The 18522-nt window shown below is 43.8% G+C and overlaps 1 protein-coding gene and 1 pseudogene across 1 annotated transcript in view; both read right to left on the bottom strand.

Moving 5' to 3' along the window:
• Window positions 1–18522, bottom strand: part of LOC124613770 (hemicentin-2-like) — a 653652-nt gene that overhangs the window by 587796 nt on the left and 47334 nt on the right. The gene's annotated exons all lie outside the window — the stretch shown is intronic.
• Window positions 4312–4429, bottom strand: LOC124614090 (annotated as a pseudogene).

Genomic DNA, 18522 nt, shown 5'->3' with positions numbered 1-18522 from the left:
GGCACTGACAGTTGAATGTAACGTGAATGAATGTATCATACTGCGCAGATATCCAGAGCATAAGCGAAATGACCACATACAAGATACAGTAGGAAAAACAAATGCCAGACTGAGATTCACACCAATAATGTTAAGAAAATGTAAATCGTACACAAAAAAAGTGCCTTACAAAGCGCTTGTTCATCGATTATTGACTGTTGTTCATCATGCGGACCCTTATCAAGTAGAACTGATATGAGAGAGAGATGAGATCCAACATGAGCGACGCCTTTATTCAAGGGATCGTTTAAGCGGCATGACAGTTTTATTGAGATTATCAACGAACTCCAGAGGCCCACGCTGCAAGAAAGGCGTTGTGATTTAAGGGACGGCTTGCTATTGAAAGTTCGAGAGAGTACTTTCCGGGAAAAGCTGAACAACATATAATCTCCTCCCACATACATCTCGCGAAATGACCACGGTGAGAAAATTCTAGAAATTACAGCTAATAAAAAGGCTTACCGATAGTGATTCCTCCAGCTTGCCATTCGCGAGTGGAACAGGGAAAGGGGATCAACATTCGAACGTGGTAGCACTACAGCAACGGTTACAGAATATCAGGTGTAATAGATAGTTCACTCATGTCGGCATGTAGTTGCTAAAATGATCTGGTATTTTATGACATTGGTTATTCTGATGCGAGAAGCCCTTGATTCTAGAGGCTTAACTTTTACATATGTACGACGTACAGACTGTGGTCGACACATTTAATGTAGGGATTGCATTACCGAATCGTGGATAACGTGAAGTTAGTTTCCTGTCCTTCTGACGAAGACGGGTTTAAATCCGTTGTAACTATGGTAAATGTTAAATGAAAACCAACATCTATTGCAACTGGTTGATTGTCTATTACACCTGAAGAGTGAGCCAGTTTGTGTTACCAGAAATGTACTCTGCCACACACCTTCAGGTGGCTTGCGGTGTGTTGATGTGATGTAGGGGCAACGTGTGGGACAATTTATGCCTATTTAGTTGGGGCTAGTTGCTATTGTGTAACAACCTGCCCCGTGTCACGAGCGTATTTTCCTTATGAAGGCAATAGGAGAAATTTCAAAAAGAGTACAGAGGTACAGCGCCTAAAGAAACCAACTGCGAAGCAGCAAAAGCGCCAATGTCAGATTATAAGATATTGGTAAAAACTAAACTGACAAATTGCAGCCGGCTGGAGTGGCCGAGCGGTTCTAGGCGCTACAGTCGAACCACGCGACCGCTATGGTCGCAGGTTCAAATCCTGCCTCGGGCATTGATGGTGTGATGTCCTTAGGTTAGTTAGGTTTAAGTAGTTCTAAGTTCTAGGGGACTGATGACCTCAGAAGTTAAGTGGTGGTGGTGGTTAGTGTTTAACGTCCCGTCGACAAGGAGGTCATTAGAGACGGAGCGCAAGCTCGGGTTGGGGAAGGATTGGGAAGGAAATCGGCCGTGCCCTTTCAAAGGAACCATCTCGGCATTCGCCTGAAACGATTTAGGGAAATCACGGAAAACCTAAATCAGGATGGCCGGAGACGGGATTGAACCGTCGTCCTCCCGAATGCGAGTCCAGTGTGCTAACCACTGCGCCACCTCGCTCGGTGAAGTTAAGTCCCATAGTGCTCAGAGCCATTTGAACCATTCTGACAAATTGCATGTAAGAGAGAAACAACAATAAATTATGCAAACTTATAAAATTTTTGATCAATACTTAATAGGCTACACAATGTTTAACAACTTATGCTACACACTGTGACGACATGCCCCGTTTTGAGCCAAATTGTTACAGTAAGGAAGACAGGAAACAATGCCAATTCAGTGATATTCCTGATAGCTGAGCGCAAGGGAAAAACTAGGCCGTGAATCTACAATAGTGGTAATACATTCTGAGATATTTAGCCTTATAATAGTTATAAAAACTTGTTGTGGAAAAACTAGTGAAAAAATTGAAACAACTAGTCCTGGTCTCCCCTATTTTAAAACTATGCGGGACAAAGACTCAATGTACCTCAAAGAAAAAGTCGTTAGTTTTGAGGTCAGGTGACCTAGCAGGTCAAAAGCAATGAACAAGATCTAGCTGTCTACCTCTTCCAATAGAACATGGAGAATTGGTGGTGATAACGCCGCGCCTGAAGATGAAAGTTGGGCGGGATGCAGTGATGCATAAAAATCAAATTGTTGGAATCTCCATGAAGTTGAGGAATCAACAAATTAGACAGCATGTCCAGGTATGACGTTCCAGTCAGAGTTGCCTCCCCAAAAAAAAGAAAGTCACAAACTTTGTGAACAGAAACGGCACAAAACACATGCAGTGTCAGTAAGTCCTTTGATGTTCGATGAAGAAGTCAGGATTTTGTACCCACCAAATTCTTACACTATGGTGGTTTACTTTACCCAGTGTATGAAACGTTGATTCGTCCGAAAACATGAGTCGTTCGAAAAAAGTGTCCTCTGCCGTGTCCTTCAAAACTGAAACGCAAAATTCGTTACTTATCTTATAGTCCTCCTCGCGAACAGGCCATGAAGCCCCAAAGGTACCGACCGGCCGCCGTGTCATCCTCAGACCACAGGCGTCACTGGTTGCGGATATGGAGGGGCATGTGGTCATTAATGTCAATACTAAAATTAAGTCTAGAACCACAGAAAACACAAGGTCCGTCGACAAGTGCAGTAGCAGCTACACTCTTAACTGGTATGCGGTTCTTCTTGTCTCCAGCTGTTGTGGCGAACTCGATGTTCTCGATCGTTTTATAGACTGTCTGTTTAGAACGGCGACGAAATCTCCTGTAAGGCATCGTGGCGGCGTTCAATGCAGTTGCCTGTGCAGCAACAGCAGCGCGAATGAGCCTCTGCGCGGCTCTCGCTCGCTTATACAGGGTGTTACAAAAAGGTACGGCCAAACTTTCAGGAAAAATTCCTCACACACATGCTATGTAGACATGTGTCCGGAAACGCCTAATTTTCATGTCAGAGCTCATTTTAGTTTCGTCAGTATGTACTGTACTTCCTCGATCAACGTCATCAAATTGTAAATTTTCACAATCAATATGTGTGGGCTGACGAGAATCCGCACGCAATTGTGCAATAACGTCATCAACACAGATTTTCTGTGAACGTTTGGGCAGGCACTGTTGGTGATGTCTTGATTGGGCCCCATGTTCTTCCACCTACGCTCAATGGAGCACGTTATCATGATTTCATACGGGTACTCTACCTGTGCTGCTAGAACATGTGTCTTTACAAGTACGACACAACATGTGGTTCATGCACGATGGAGCTCCTGCACATTTCTGTCGAAGTGCTCGTACGCTTCTCAACAACAGATTCGGTGACCGATGGATTGGTAGAGGCGGACAATTCCATGGCCTCCACGCTCTCCAGACCTCAACCCTCTTGACTTTCACTTATGGGGGCATTTGAAAGCTCTTGTCTACGCAACCCCGGTACCAAATGTAGAGACTTTTCGTGCTCGTGTTGTGGACGGCTGTGATACAATACGCCATTCTCTAGGGCTGCATCAGCGCATCAGGGATTCCATGCGACGAAAGGTGGATGCATGTATCCTCGCTAACGGAGGACATTTTGAACATTTCCTGTAACAAAGTGTTTGAAGTCACACTGGTAAGGTCTGTTGCTGTGTGTTTCCATTCCATGATTAATGTGATTTGAAGAGAAGTAATAAAATGAGCTCTAACATGGAAAGTAAGCGTTTCCGGACACATGTCCACATAACATATTTTCTGTCTTTGTGTGTGTGGAATGTCTCCTGAAAGTTTGGCCGTACCTTTTTGTAACACCCTGTATAGCATATGCCGTAGTTTGGAGCGTTATTCCGGACGCGCATACTGCGTGTTCTAGAGTATCCGCGTCCCGCTGGCGCGCCGCCACGATTGCGTAAGCCAGCCGCAGCTTCGAGAGGTCACCAAGGTCAAGCGATAAGCCTATTAATAGAACAAAACTGTTGCCTCCTTGAGACCCCCGGTTCGTGATGTACCTATGTCCGGTTAATGGCTGACGCTACAGATCGATTTACATAATGATCAATTTATTTATGAAAATACAAAGTACAGTCACCAACAAACTTAACATATTCACATACTCCTTTACCTTTAACCCAAATGAATACAGACTCATTTACAGATATTTTTCTCTTATTACGAGTATACAAAGAAGTCGAAATATAAGCTGATTTACCAAAGTCTTTATTTGCTCTTCCGGCCGTATGTCAGTTTCCGAGACCGGAGCCGCTACTTCTCAATCATGTAGCTTCTCAGTTTGCCTCACAAGGGCTGAGTGCACCCCGCTTGCCAACAGCAGTCGACTGACCGGATAGTCACCCATCCAAGTGCTAGCCCAGCCCGACAGCGCTTAACTTCGGTGATCTGACGGGAACCGGTGTTACCACTGCGGCAAGGCCGTTGGGTCTCTTACAGTCGCCGGGACGAAATTACATTGCTGCAGTAGTTGCGGCTTATAAGTCTTCATAAGCAGGTGTCGTTTCAGAAGACGCCACAGCGTCGTTTGAGGAAGCTGAAAGTTCCTAGCCTGCCGCATCGTGGACTTCAAGGGCTCCCTGTGAACGCATCTCGGATACGCTCGACATTTTGATGAGACGTGCATGGCCGACCACTGGCCTTCCCTTTACATCTGCAACCAACTTCCAAGATCTGTCTATGCGAGTCACAAATCTGCCTTTGCAGAGGCGGCTTCTTGCTGAATCAGCGTCGCAATGCACGCTGCTCTCGAACAATGGATTGACTTCGCGGAAGTTCAGAAACACAAAATGATTTCTCTGATGTTATATTCGTCATACACAAAAGCAACAGGATAGCTATTTCAAAACTTTAAACCTTCCTCTCATCAGTGATATACGCAATGTATATCTGTCTCTTATAGTTTGTCATTAATGAACAATTGAAATTTATCCTCTCTTTTTGAATCACCCGATACATAATTAAGTTTGTACGGAACTCCCAGAGCTCGAGTGCTACTCGCACTTTCCATGTTTTCTTTCTGCTCTGGGACACAGTTTTAATCTAACAGGAAGTTTCAGATTAGCGAACACGCCGCTGTAGAATCGAAATTCTTTCTGGGAACAATACCGCAGGCTGTACATAAGCCTTTTCTCCGTAATATACTTTGTTCCAGGGAGTGTTAGACATGCTAGGTACGCCGTAAAACGTTTGTGAAGTGGGAGAAAGGTTCTGTTTGATGAAGTAAGGCTGTGATGGCGGGTCGTGGATTGTACTTGGAGAGGTCAGTCAGTAGAGCACTTTCACGTGAAAAAGCCAAGTTTCCAGTTTTTTGTCTGCCAGGAAGTTTCAAATCAATCCATATTACGCTGGTGTGTGTGCAGCAGTTCGGTAGAATTCTCTGTGCTTCTCTCTCACATCAAAAGTTTTGCGCATCAGTTCTCCATTTAGACAAGTTTATGGGGAAAATATCAGGAGTGGTTAGGTGAGGTACACTTGTACCACAGAATACGGGCTGCGTGGACCTTATTTCCGTACCAGAATGTATTTAAACGGATTCTCAGTGCGTTGTCGCTCGTTCTAATAGAGTGATTTTTCAACTTGTTGCGACTGTCAAGCACTATGATGAAGAGCAGTGATTCTGAAAGAGACTATGTACGTTTTGATCAGAGGCCCTCGTAATGTTCAGTGTTCTTAAAAAACCGAGCGAGGTGGCGCTGTAGTTAGCATACTGGACTCGCATTCTGGAGGACAACGGTTCAAACCCGAGTCTGGCCATCCTTATTTAGGTTTTTCGTGAATTACCTAAATCGCTTCAGTCAAATGCGGGAATGAGTCCTTCGAAATGGCAAGGCCGACTTCCTTACCAATCGTTCCCTAATCTGATGGGACCGATGACCTCGCAGTTTGGTACCCCCCTCCCTCCCTCCCTCCCTCCCTCCCTCCCCCCCCCCAAATCAACCAACCAACCAACCTTAAGAAAAACAATGTTATTTCTGTGTGCCACAACTTGCGATTCAAGAAGGATCCTACTTTCCTACCTTTAGTGTGCGTCTATTTCTTTCTTAGAAATGTCTCATAGTGTTAGGCGCACAAGGTAAGATATTTCACGGGGCACATTTGTTGCTGTGGACATAGAGTACTGAGGATGAGAAAGGTCGTTTCTCGTGTAAGTACCCTTTAATTCTTGTTGTGCACATTAGGCTTTCAGATGCACAAGCACTCAACGGCACAGTTTCAAACTATATTGGACGACCGATTGCAACATGCATACATCGCTGTCATCTCACGACCAAGGTATGTGGCAATTGGTAGGAAGATGCAGTACCCTGGCATACCCATAGAGCGATCTCAGAGTAGTTCAATTAAATGGACGAGTTGTTCTCCTCGACACAGCTCAGATACGTGCACAATGTTTAATTACCCATACTGACGCCCGAACATACAGGCCATTTGTTCTGCAAACCGGGTACTGTGGCCATGGAATCAGTAAATGGTCTCTCTTATCCACAGCATAGCGCTTAGAAGTGGTTCTGATAACTGCCATGATAGATATATGCGCATAGCATATAACGGAAGATGAAAAAGCAGAGGCGTACGAACGTAGAATATAAGTACAGACAGACTTTAGCTCTTATCTTTTGCTGTAGAGAAACAACGCCCGAGTGATAGAACTATACGTCAGGTGGATTTAAAATGTTACGAGTCCAGTGATGTGCTAGCCAGGTTCTCAACTACAATTCGAGCGGTATTTCTTTCATTCAGCAAACAGTTGCGATATCAGCGTATGGCACTAATAACAGTTGGTTTTGCTTCTCAGAGTAAGTGCTCTGTGCAGTTATTGCGTTACTGTGTAACATTTTTACAGCTGTCCGCTTATCAGTTGCTACTGTTGTAAATTGGTGTCACTGCATGCAATAAATTTATTTTCTCTACTGCAACATGTATACACGGCGGTCTCTGTTTTTATTTACATTGGAAAAGAACAAGCAGTACCAAGCTATAGTTTGAGTTGCATTTAAAACTTCTGTCCGGGCTTGTACAAATAACTACATCTGTTTCCCTCCCTCGAACAATATGAACCAATACTACACTCATCACGGAACACACAATTCAGACATACTGCACATTGGTTAATAGTCACATATATTGGGGAAATAATCCTCTTGTAAAGCTAAAGGTGTCATTGATAGCAATGTATTATGTGTACACACGGCTAAATAATGACTTCTATGTTTATGTAATGTCTTCTATGTTTATGTAAAATGGTATCACAGAAACCACGAAAAGCTACTCAAAAATGTGTTTTCTTCATGCACAACTAGTTTTGATGAAGCTGCCATCCTAGAGTACAGATAAGGTTTACATAATTATTTATTTGACACCAAGGAATCATTCTATAGAATGGTCTGGTGTTAAGAAGTTTGTTTGCGTGACCATGCTCCGCAGCAAGCACAGATATAATTGTTTTGTAAATAAAACCACTTTTACTTGCTTTAAATTAATTTACTTTTCGCAGGCGCGTTTCGCCTTTTTCTTGCTCTAATGCATGTTGAGTGGGATAGTCTGCTGTGACCTGCGTTTCCTCTCATCTGGTCTGGAGGTCGCCCTACCCTCTATTTCCAAAACATAAGCACAATTTTGTATTCCGAACTTTTTACAATGTTCACCATGTTTTTTCCTTCTTTTTCTTGTGTACTATTATTCTTTTGCGACTAGATATAGCTATTTGTTCGAACACGGTGCTTTTAACAACGTGAATATTGTAAAGAAAAGGCGGTTTTATTTACAAAACAAGTATTGATGTAGCGTTAATTCGTAACTTCAAAATGCTCACTAGACCAAAGCTGGTCGTTGGTGAGTAAATAAACGTTACAAAAACTTGTGGTGGTTCACTTCATACCATTCTGTAAATAACAATATCTCTCAAGGGATCGAGAAATTTAAATAGCATCGTTTTAATAGGGGAGACCAGGACTAGCTGTTACAATTTGTTTCAATGATTTTTCTACAACAAGTTCTTATAGCTGTTATAAGGATAAAAAGTCACAGATTGAATTACCATTGTTGCAGATTAACTGCCTAGTTTTTCCCTTACGCTCAGCTATCAGGAATATCACTGCATTGGCATGTTTCCTGTCTTCCTTACTGTAACAATTTGCCACAAAACGGGGCATTTCGTCACAGTGTGTAGCATAAGTTGTTAAACAAAGGGTTGCCTATTAAGTATTGATCAAAAATGTTATAATTTTGCATAATTTATTGTTCTTTTTTTCTCTTACATACAATTTCTCAGTTTTGTTTTTACCAATATCTCATAATCTGACATTAGCGCTTTTCCTGCTTCGCAATTGGTTTCTTTTAGCGTTGTACCTCTGTATTCTTTCTGTAAGCACAGGACAGGTTGTTACAGCATAGCAACAAGCCCCAACGAAAAAGGCATAAATTGTCCCACATATTGCCACTACATCATATCAACACTCCGCAAGCCACCTGACCGTGTGTGGCAGAGGACATTTCTGGTAACACAAACTGGCTCCCTCTTCAGGTGTAATAGACAGTCAACCAGTTGCAATAAATGGTTTTCATTTAACATTTACCATGGTTCCAATGGATTTAAACCCGTCTTCGTCAGAAGGACAGGAAACTAACTTCACATTATCCATCATTCAGTAAAGCAATCCCTACATTAAATGTGTCGGCAACTGTCTGTACGTCGTCCATATGTAAAAGTTAAGGCCTCTAGAATCAAGGGCTTGTCGCATCATAAAAACCAATGTCATAAAATACCAGATCATTTTAGCAGCTACACGCCGACTTGAGTTGCTGTAGTGCTACCACGTTCGAATGTTGATCCCCTTTCTCTGTTCCACTCGCGAATGGCACGTTGGTGGAATCGTTACCGGTAAGTCTTTTTATTAGCTGTAAATTTTAGAATTTTCTCACCGTGGTCAATTCGCGAGATGTATGTGGGAGGAGATTATAAGTTGTCCGGCTTTTCCCGGAAAGTACTCTTTCGAACTTTCAATAGTAAGCCGTCCCTTAAATCACAATGCCTTTCTTGCAGCGTGTGCCACTGGAGTTTGTTGATAATCTCAATAAAGCTGTCATGCCGATTAAACGATCCCTTGAATAAAGGCGTCGCTCATGTTGGATCTCATCTACCTCTTGTAGCAGTTGTACTTGAAAAGGGTCCACATGATGAACAACAGCCAATCGAAGAACAAGCGCTTTGTAAGCCACTTTTTTGTGTATGAGTTATATTTCCTTAAGATTATTGCTATGAATCTCAGTATGGCACCTGTTTCTACCACTGTTTCTTGTGTGTGGTCATTCCACCTACGCTCTGGATATCTGCGCAGTATGCTACATTCATTTATGTTGCATTCAACTGTCAGTGCCTGCAACATTCTGTGATCTTCTGTTGGTCATTTTGCAAGTCCATACCGTCTTCTGGCGTTGCTACCTTCTTAACAGACAACCGCATCATCTGTGAACAGTCTTTAAGAGCATCGAACGCTGATCATTAATACACATAATAAAGAGAAACGGTCCTATTACTACTCTTTGGGATACTCCGGAAATGAGCTTTGTATTTGCCTATTTTGTTCTGTTAAGAGCGACATGTTGCGTTCTGTCTGCAAGTAAGCCTTGAATCCAGTTGCAAATTTGCTCAGACACTAGATAATATCGTTTTTGATTCGCTAAACGGTAGTGAAGGATGATGTCAGATGCCTTCCTGAAGTCAAGGAACACGGCATCTACCTGAGCGCCTTGAGCATAAAACATGTTCCATAATTCAACAACAGATTGACGTGAACGACATTGGCCTATAATTATGAGCTTCTGTGGTACGGCTCTTGTTGTAAACAGGAATGATCTGCGATTTTTTTTTCTCCATTTGCTGATATCCTTCGTTGCTCCAACGAACTACGACAAACTGCTGCTAGAAGGGGACCAAGTTCTTTCGCATAGTCTTTGTAGAAGCCTGCATGTATCTCACCTCGTCCTGATGCCTTTCCACTACTGAGGGATTGTATCTGCCTTTCTATTCCGCAATCTCCATCTCAGTATCTGCCATTTCGATGTTCTTAGGATGACTGCCGTAATTTTTCCCGAGGGCATGCAGCTTTACTGTATGAGAGCTAAATCAAACCAGTCTCAGGACTGAAGACCACAACAACAACAACAACAACAACAGGATGACTGAAAGGAGGAACAGTTGGCAGGAGGGACTAATTACGATCTTCTGCGCTGAAACGATTTCGGAAGACCGGATTCAGTATTTCGGCGTTCTCTCTGTTACAATCCGTTTCGGTGCTTATGTAGTCACTGAGTTATTATATAAACGATTTTGGACTGTCCACTGATTTTACGTAAGGGCTCTTACGGCTTAGCAGGCCGTTGTGGCCGAGCGGTTCTAGGTGCTTCAGTCCGGAACCGCGCTCCTGCTACGGTAGCAGGTTCGAATCCTGCCTCGGGCATGGATGTGTGTGATGTCCTTAGGTTAGTTAGGTTTAAGTAGTTCTAAGTTCTAAGGGGCTGATGACCTCAGATGTTAAGTCCCATAGTGCTCAGAGCCATTTGAACCATTTCCTACGGTTTCTAATCAGTTCGATTGACAAAATTTTTCTTTTAAAGTCACTTGATGCTTGGCTAATCGCTGTGTTCACGCTTATTTTAGCTTCGTTCGGCTTTTGCTTGTCTGCTAGGTTTTGACACCTCCCGAAGCTCTCTTTCCTCACAGCTGTTTTCTGAGACGGCTATTGAACCACGGTGAGTCTTTCCAAGCCCTTAAGATCTTACTCAGGACATACTCGTCTAGGGCATATTGAACTAAGCTTTCGATTTTTTTGTGTGTTTCTGCTCTTCATTTTCAGAATTGAATATTACATGACTCATATCCGTTTATTTATAAGCATCAACAGAGAACCAGTGAAATGTTAAATGTTTTATCTCTACCTGACTTCAAGACTTCCACATGATACGCCACTTGCACTGATATACAGAAAGTCTACTCCTGGCGGCCTCTGTAATAGTGACTGCCTGCCCTCTAGCGTACTGTACTACATATTGATACCATCTACGGGAAAGAAAGTGTGTTCCTATTAGCGCTTACCTCAAAATACGCTTACAACCTGTTGCCTGTGTAACAACTAGCCCGTTTCCTTAAGTTTATTGCTTAAATAGTAGACCAAGATATAACTGTATTTAATGTCTTAAAAATTACAAATAAGTTTAAGGAACTAAACTTTGCACATCAACACACTAGCATACGACTTGGAAAACGTCACCAAACTTGATCTTACTGATAGTAGCGAGCCCTGGATTTTACCTGTATGGAATGAGCGTAGAATAACAGCGAACGAGATGCTGTTCATGGAATCAGAAGCAGGCTACGCATATTGTTCATAGAACGAACTGAAGAGATTCTATACGAAAACCCGAACTCCGTCGGAAAATTTTCAGACGTTGTCCAGGGATATTTTCTGTGTATTTTAGTATAGGGGATACGAGGTCTCCAGTGGCTTGTTCGAGAATAATTGCTTGTCGTTTGATTGCAGTGAAAATACTCACTCGAAAGCCCAGATGTCGACAGCATTTTCTGTGCATCTTGTTTAAAAATAAGCTTATTTCCTTCACTCATTACGCAGCAATTCCCATTTTGCTCTTCGTCCCCAAGCTTCCGTACAGTATTTCCGTATCTGCGTTGGGGCCTTTTTTTCCACGATTCCCACTCGTGTGTTAATACTGCTAAACAATGATGTAGAGTTGGGCAATATCCACTTCCTGTATGTTTTCAAATGAATACATTTGGAAAGAGGCACAACAATTTTATGCTTAGTTGCTTCCACAGCGATGGCAACCACACCACAGCAGTTTTACTTCTGACGATTTTACATTACTTTATATTCCGTATTGTACGTTTGGGTAATTTTATATCACTGGCACATTTACACTCTTGTGACGGTATTTTTGGAGAAATAAATGTAAGTGTGGTGATGAATTGAATAAATTGTAATTTCATTATTTTTTTCGAGGCACCAGAGGCCAAAATAATGAGAAAATATCTTCCTAACAACCACCACAATTTCTTTTGTGTAAGCAAGTATCATCTTGTATGGCTGTTTCAGTTATATGTACAAAAGCCATCATAACCAATGCCTCGTACCCCTTCCACTCATATGGCCTTCGAAATTTATTTTCGGTGTTGATAGCGCAGCTGTAATGATGTCATCTAGGCTGCTACATCATTTTTTTGTTAGCGTGTTCTTTGAATAACAAGACATTCACATTCATGGAGTCAAATGTATGTTACGTTCTTTCGACGTTCCCATTTGCGTTGCTTGTTGGTCAGACAGAAACTGGCGGCAAGTAGCAATATGCCTTTTAGCAGCTCATAGTATTCTATAAAAATGATTTTTTTAAATATTTAGGGGCTGTGGATCACCGTCTTCCCAAAATATATGCTAACAATGTTCAACTCAACGCCAACCCCTTACATTATTGACAACTGCATTTTTCCGACGTTCTCCCAATGTTCGAGGGCTCCATCTAAAGCAATTTCGATATCAATGGGACATTAATCCCATCAGTATCAAGGCGTATGCCACAATGCGCATTGTCAGGTACGGTTATCCTACGTCCACCCAGAAAAAAATTAAAAAAACGAGAAACATTAATAGTTGTTGAATTACGTTAATAACATACTTTTTAAAGAAGACCTGATGTGTAAGTGGGATCCAGAACCTAACAACACCCTTTAACACTCAGCAACGTCATCGCACTTTCAGTACAGTGTACTATCGACTCTATGACCACCAGAAAAACTGCAAATTTCGTTCACTGGTGCTCACTTTTACTCTGAAAGTATTTTTTAAAGGAACATTGATGTATAAGTGAGGTCCTAAACCTCGAAGTATTGAATGCGACGGTCACAGGGGAAACTGAAATATGGCAGTGAGACTGAAATTTTTGGGCTAAGTGTAACAGATAAATTGGAAACGGCTGTTAGGGAATCTGGCAGGATAACTCATTAAAACAGTAAACATATTTTTTCAAAATTTTAAAATGAAAAGTAACTGATTAGATTCCAATATTTTCAAAAGGTCGGCGAAAAAGTACCCCCCCCCCCCCTCCCTCTTGGCATTGCGAGCATTAAAGATCCTTCCCTGATATCCTGCTCATAAAACGGGTTGAATAGCTCTGTTTTCGGAGAAACGAAGTAAACCTATTTAATCAATCGAAATATTATCTACAAGAGGCGATAATCTACACTATTGAGATACCATTTCGCGAATAGCTACAGTAAACCACATATGCTGATACGGGATAGCAAACTTTTGGGTGAAAATTATACAGGCTGTAGACCGGAATTATCCTGAGATACAGAAACAAAGCTCAGTAGACTGTTTCTGGGCTTGCGATCGCAATACCATGTTCTATAGAACATTTAGGTTACTGCTCCAAGGAGACCTCATCATCGTGGGATGCTTACCTATGATAGCTCACTATGAAACATGAATCGATCAGGTGTTCCAATTTCTTGAAGCGAAATGTGTAGGATACATACTTGTAAACAGCTTATATTTTATTTCGTAACCAATTGCCTGCCATGCCAAGGCGGGTGCTGCTGTTTTGAAAAACTACACTCCTGGAAATTGAAATAAGAACACCGTGAATTCATTGTCCCAGGAAGGGGAAACTTTATTGACACATTCCTGGGGTCAGATACATCACATGATCACACTGACAGAACCACAGGCACATAGACACAGGCAACATAGCATGCACAATGTCAGCACTAGTACAGTGTATATCCACCTTTCGCAGCAATGCAGGCTGCTATTCTCCCATGGAGACGATCGTAGAGATGCTGGATGTAGTCCTGTGGAACGGCTTGCCATGCCATTTCCACCTGGCGCCTCAGTTGGACCAGCGTTCGTGCTGGACGTGCAGACCGCGTGAGACGACGCTTCATCCAGTCCCAAACATGCTCAATGGGGGACAGATCCGGAGATCTTGCTGGCCAGGGTAGTTGACTTACACCTTCTAGAGCACGTTGGGTGGCACGGGATACATGCGGACGTGCATTGTCCTGTTGGAACAGCAAGTTCCCTTGCCGGTCTAGGAATGGTAGAACGATGGGTTCGATGACGGTTTGGATGTACCGTGCACTATTCAGTGTCCCCTCGACGATCACCAGTGGTGTACGGCCAGTGTAGGAGATCGCTCCCCACACCATGATGCCGGGTGTTGGCCCTGTGTGCCTCGGTCGTATGCAGCGCTGATTGTGGCGCTCACCTGCACGGCGCCAAACACGCATACGACCATCATTGGCACCAAGGCAGAAGCGACTCTCATCGCTGAAGACGACACGTCTCCATTCGTCCCTCCATTCACGCCTGTCGCGACACCACTGGAGGCGGGCTGCACGATGTTGGGGCGTGAGCGGAAGACGGCCTAACGGTGTGCGGGACCGTAGCCCAGCTTCATGGAGACGGTTGCGAATGGTCCTCGCCGATACCCCAGGAGCAACAGTGTCCCTAATTTGCTGGGAAGTGGCGGTGCGGTCCCCTACGGCACTGCGTAGGATCCTACGGTCTTGGCGTGCATCCGTGCATCGCTGTAGTCCGGTCCCAGGTCGACGGGCACGTGCACCTTCCGCCGACCACTGGCGACAACATCAATGTACTGTGGAGACCTCACGCCCCACGTGTTGAGCAATTCGGCGGTACGTCCACCCGGCCTCCCGCATGCCCACTATACACCCTCGCTCAAAGTCCGTCAACTGCACATACGGTTCACGTCCACGCTGTCGCGACATGCTACCAGTGTTAAAGACTGCGATGGAGCTCCGTATGCCACGGCAAACTGGCTGACACTGATGGCGGCAGTGCACAAATGCTGCGCAGCTAGCGCCATTCGACGGCCAACACCGCGGTTCCTGGTGTGTCCGCTGTGCCGTGCGTGTGATCATTGCTTGTACAGCCCTCTCGCAGTGTCCGGAGCAAGTATGGTGGGTCTGACACACCGGTGTCAATGTGTTCTTTTTTCCATTTCCAGGAGTGTATTAACCACCGTCAATAATGCGCCCATGGTCCAGTTCACCACCGTTTACAGACCACGATCGGCAGTCGAAGATGGACCATCACTCCTCAAAGGATTCTGCCGATATGCAGCTGACATTAATATATCCATGTTAATGGCGGTTCAGCGATTAAGTTACTGATTATATTATTTGAACAAATACAACAACTAGCCAACTTTTGTATAGTTTTATTTATGTCAGGACGTGTTTTTCTGCTTCCACCGATGTTCTGCCTCTGCATCTACATAAATATTGCGCAATCCACCATGCGTGGAGGGTACCATGTACCACTCACTTCCTTTCCTGTTCCACTCGCAAATAGAGCGAGGGAGAAAAGACTGTCTGTATGCGTCCATATGAGCCCTACTTTCATGTATCTTACGTTAGTGGTCGTTACGCGCAGTGTATGTTGGAGGCAGTAGAATCATTCTGCTGTCAGCTTCGAAAGGCACTTCTTTAAATATTCTCAATAGTGTTTTTCGAAAAGAGTGCCGCCTATTCTCCTGGGATTCCAATTTGAGTTCCTGAAGCATATCCGTAACACTTGCGTGTTGTTGGAACGTACTGGTAACAAATCTAGCAGCCCGTCTCTGAACTGCTTCGATGTCTTCCTTTAATCCGACCTCGTACTGATCCCAAACATTCGAGCAGTGCTCAAGAATAGACCCCACTAGCGTCCTACATGCGGTCTCCTTTACAGATGGCCCACGCTTTCTGCCAATAAACCGAAGTCGACCATTCGCCTTCTCTGCCACAATCATCAGAAGTGTAAGTAGGCTGTTTAGGTTTTTATGTTGGTAACGCCACGTACCGCTCTGTATGAATATCACTGACTGTTCAGTGTGCAGTCTGTGGCTGGTTGGACTCGTTGTTGGAATATTCGCTTGTGTAGTGTTGGGCAGTTGGATGAGAACAGCACATAGCATTGCGCAGTTGAAGGTGAACCGCCAGCAGTGGTGGATGTGGAGAAAGAAATGTAAGAGTTTTGAGAGGTTACTATAAGCGGACGATCTGGACGTGTGTCCGCCAGAAAAAGGAAATTTGTAAAGATGGAGGTCAAGACTTTTGAACATTATTAAGGAAAATACATTGTTTGTTCTCCATCAAAGGCTCTCATTTGCTAACTGTGGCTATCAATAGTTAGTTCCTTCTGTAGTTACAATCGCAGTATTGGCGCTCGCTCTATTGCAATAGTTCGAGTAACGGAGATTTTTGTGAGGTAAGTGATTCATGAAAGGTATAGGTTATTGTTATTCAGGGCCATTCTTTTGTAGGGATTATTGAAAGTCAGATTGTGTTGCGCTAAAAAATATTGTGTGTCAGTTTAGTTATGATCAGAATAAGTAGAGAAAGAACTGTCTAAGTACGTTCAGTTTCACTCAGCTATCTTTTTTACTAGCTCAGTCATTCATAATTTTTCTAAGGGGAAGTTTCACAATCTCGTACCATTTCATACCGTTTTGCAACGTTACGCCCAGATACTTAAACGACGTGACTGTGTCAAGTAGGACACTACTAATGATCTATCCGAACATTACGGGTTTGTTTTTCCTACTCATTCGCATTAACTTACATTTTGCTACGTTAAAGGTAGCCTACCATTGATCATACCAACCATAAATTTTGCCTAAGTCCTCTTGTATCCTGCTACAGGCAGTCATCATCGACACCTTACCATACATGCCGGCCGAAGTGGCCGTGCGGTTAAAGGCGCTGCAATCTGGAACCGCAAGACCGCTACGGTCGCAGGTTCGAATTCTGCCTCGGGCATGGATGTTTGTGATGTCCTTAGGTTAGTTAGGTTTAACTAGTTCTAAGTTCTAGGGGACTAATGACCTCAGCAGTTGAGTCCCATAGTGCTCAGAGCCATTTGAACCATTTTTTACCATACATACCGTACACCACAGCATCATCAATAGATTGCTGCGCAGCCTCTCCCCCAAATCATTTACGCGTATACAGAGTAAAAGCGGTAATCTTCAGCTGACATGCCCCACTTATATAGTAGTCAGTACAACGTTATTGTCTCACTGCATTTTGAATGGTGCAAAAAAAAAAAAATGGTTCAAATGGCTCTACGCACTATGGGACTTAACATCTGAGGTCATCAGTCCCCTGGACTTAGAACTACTTAACCTAAGGACATCACACACATCCATGCCCGAGCCAGGATTCGAACCTGCGACCGTAGCAGCAGCGTGGTTCCGGACTGAAGTGAATGATGCAGTTGGCTTTTGGCGTTCAAACTGAAATCAACAAAAACACTGCACTGATGAAGATTGTGCCATATAGAGAGCCACGTTTGTCCTGCTTATGGAAAGGCTGTCATGCTTGGAGGACTCACGTGCTTGTATCTCGAAAAGGGGGCCACACGTGCACTTGAATGTTGCAAGCACTACGAAGTCCAAGTTGGAGGATGACGAAAGAGTGAGTGGAGTCAGTTGCAGCAAGTGAAACCAAAAATATTTTCTGGAAACCGCCGCCGCCACCGCGGTAGAATCAGCGGACAAGACCGTTGCGCGTCACCTGTGGCTGTATTGGCGTGACGTCTGAGGTGCATATAACGAAAGTCTGGGCCTCAAGGTGCTTATGTTAAAGCCAATTGGTACACGGCCAAGGATAAGAAGCTTTCTCCGAGACGGTACGCCAAGGAGGTGTCTACGGAACACCGCTATTGTCAGTATGGGACGTAGCTGTTGTGTGGAGCCGCGCGGGATTAGCCGAGCGGTCTTGGGCGCTGCAGTCATAGACTGTGCGGCTGCTCCCAGCGGAGGTTCGAGTCCTCCCTCGGGCATGGGTGTGTGTGTTTGTCCTTAGGCTAATTTAGGTTAAGTAGTGTGTAAGCTTAGGGACTGATGACCTTAGCAATTAAGTCCCATAAGATTTCACACACATTAGAACATTTTATTCTTGTGTGGATACAATCTTCTGGAGCAGTCTTTTCCCGACTTACTGGGTAGCGATTCGACGGCAGCGATTCCAATGCAGGCGGTGAGAAGGGGTCCTACATTTCAAGACGAGCACAACATTTGTGCTTTACCAGCCGACTGCTGCGTCTTGGTGGTTAAGTGATCCAATATAGTGTACAGTCATTAGTTTAGGTAACTAGCTACAGCTGTTAAATATTTTAAGAAACGCATTTTTATAGCTATCAGTTGTGCACATTCAACGTTATTCTTCACCGGTTTCGGTTATTACAGCTGTCATCCTTATTTTCTTCTTCTTCCACTTCTTCTTCTTCTGCCCCACCTGTATCTGCACAGGATCGGCATGCTTATTAGCGGATTTGACGTGATTAATTTGAGGGGTGACTAGATTCTCTTCCTTTCCCCACACCGTTTGCCCTCTGGTACAGAATTTGTGTACGCCACCTGTCTGCATATAGTGTGATTCATGTGGAAGTGTGGGAAAGTTTCTAATTGTTTAGCAATCATGTAGCTGAGGCGGTCTCCG

Source organism: Schistocerca americana, chromosome 4, assembly GCF_021461395.2.
Source record: "Schistocerca americana isolate TAMUIC-IGC-003095 chromosome 4, iqSchAmer2.1, whole genome shotgun sequence".
Classification (NCBI taxonomy): Eukaryota; Metazoa; Arthropoda; class Insecta; order Orthoptera; family Acrididae; genus Schistocerca; species Schistocerca americana.
This window is presented reverse-complemented; position numbering and strand designations above follow the sequence as displayed.